The sequence below is a fragment of the Montipora capricornis genome, unplaced genomic scaffold (genome assembly GCF_036669925.1).
Source record: "Montipora capricornis isolate CH-2021 unplaced genomic scaffold, ASM3666992v2 scaffold_455, whole genome shotgun sequence".
Taxonomy (NCBI): Eukaryota; Metazoa; Cnidaria; class Anthozoa; order Scleractinia; family Acroporidae; genus Montipora; species Montipora capricornis.
In genome coordinates this window covers 52501-55000 of record NW_027180190.1, presented here as the reverse complement: position 1 = coordinate 55000, position 2500 = coordinate 52501, and positions in this window count along the sequence as shown.

Here is a 2500-nt window from a genome sequence, read left to right as displayed (position 1 = left end):
CTTTTTTGATTGTTTTTAATAGCACTAATGAGTTGTTATGAAATTAGTTGTTAGTAGTTTTGTTTTATATACTGTGCACACACACTAGCAACTTTTTGTTTGTTCACACATTTTGATTACCAGAAGCCCTATAATCACCTAGCTACCTATAGTTGCCTATAATAGAGCGGTTTTCAATTGAGTGATGAAAGTTATTTTTTGGTTTTGCCTTACCTTGGTCTGTGATTAGTTAACAAAATTTGCACTACTTTGTCAACCAATGAGAAGCAAAAGTAAAACTGTTATGGGGTGGTCAAAAGAGCTGAGATGTCCATGTTGAACACACAATTTATTGCACACGTCCAAGCACGCGTTCATCGAGGAATGTTGGATTCCATAACAATCAAATGCAAGTAACACAAAAACAGTAACGTGATATAACGTGACAAAACCAATCATGCTGCACACACCTTTTCCCTTACTTGGTGCAGGCTATGTGTATTAGCATCGAATTGTGATTGGTTCTTTGTATTATTTATGTTTTTGTGATTAGCTGGAGCAAGTGCTTTCATTTTGGTTTTACGACACTCAATTGAAAACCGCTCTAATTTGCCATTCCCCTTCTTCCAAAAATCCCTCTTCCAAAAACTATTTTTTGTATTTCTATGTATGCTCTACTAAAACACTATATTTTTACTGACAATAGCAATATGACTTTCAGCTTTGTTGACGTAACTGCAACATCAGGTATGGACGAATGGATAAGGGGTGATCCGTTTTCCCAAACAAGAGTGGAAAATGTAGATGTCACAGTTCAGGAAGTTTATGATGACGAACTCGCATTCAGTGAGAGCTTAGTTTTCATATATGTGTGAACATAGTTAACTATGGTGTGAATAGAACACCAAAGTTATACAGGGTTTTGAAAATATGCACTCAAGTGGATAATAATAATAATGATAATGATAATGATTATAATAATTAAATTATTACTCTGCACACCTCTCACATTGAGGTGCACTGTTGTTCGTTTTCTTACTGGGCTGATATAGTACAACTTGTGTCATTTTGGGGGATTTGGAGAATGTTTGATGTGTCTGACTGAGACTTTTTTAGCTCTTCTGGACATAGCTTTCCTTAGGTTTCCTGTTTTTATTTTAAACAATTTTAGGCTTTGAAGGATAATTCTTAATCTAGGAGAAGACTCTACAAGCGGTGATGATACCAGTGATAGTGACAGTGAATTGGATAGTGACCTGGATGAAATTTGCCTGGACCCTTCGTCCACCCCAGAGCCTGTTGATGCTGAGTATGTGAAATGTTTCTATTAGTTGTGCTTTAGATTTGGAAGTAATAAATCAAACACGAGACGGTGTTTCATCAGATATCTGAACACCGAGAAGAGAGTTGAAAATATGATGTGCAGCGAAGTGTTTTTGATGAAATTCGAGGTGTTTGGATAGCTGATGAAACACTATCTTGAGTGTTTGATATATCTTCTCAATCGAAACAAAACTAAGGAGTAAACGTCAAAATCCATGCTAATTAGGACCGGGTATCCAAACCTTCTTCACCCTTATGATTTTGTTTTTTGTTTTAACTTGATACATTTCTAATGAGTTTGAGAACTACTTGCCTTATTTTTAGCAGTTAGACACATACATGTACATCGTGTTGATGGTAGCTAAATAACATTTCTCATTCAAATTGCATTGATGTACCAAGGAAATCAATGTAGTGTGTATTGGTTTGTATCCCTCTATGTGTTTAATGTTTGTGGAATACAGCTGTACGTGATCTTACATTAGGTGTACAGTCAGGCATATGAAACCTCTAATTGCAGGTCACAGAACGGTCTGTTTCCCTAGACATGATTTATGCAGTTAAAGACCAGCAACTTCTATCTCATTCCCTATAACTGAAACTTGTTTGCTTTAATTGGTTATTATTTCAGAGAGTTGTTCGTTATTGATTTTGACACGCCTAAAGAAAGTATTCATCCAGATGATGATGCAGATGCAACTGTTACCATGATAAATCCAGCGTTGGATAAAACTTCCTATCATGAGGAGACTGTCATCACTGAACATGCAACTGCCACCACAGAAACTCTTCAAACAACTGAAACATTGCAGAGCATATTGAAACAGGTTTATGGTAAAGTGGCAGATGTTAAAAGAGAGCTGGAGCTATCTCAAAAGCAGAAAGTGATTGCAACATTAGACAAGGTGATGGAATTAATTCCTAAGCAGTGTAAACTTTGCGGTGAAATTGTTACTGTGCAACAGGCAATGTCTGGTGCTGTGGTAACGATACAGTAGAATTGTACCAACAGACATGCAGACTCTTGGACTTCATCTGAGGTTCTTGCTGTCAAGAGCAATCAAAAGATGTCTGTAAACAATGTCCAGCTTTCTGCTGCCATTCTGCTTAGTGGGAACAATTTTCAAAAGTTCAATCTCTTGGCTAAGTTCTTAGGACTGTCATCTATATCAGAAAGTCTCTTTCATAGAGTTCAGAA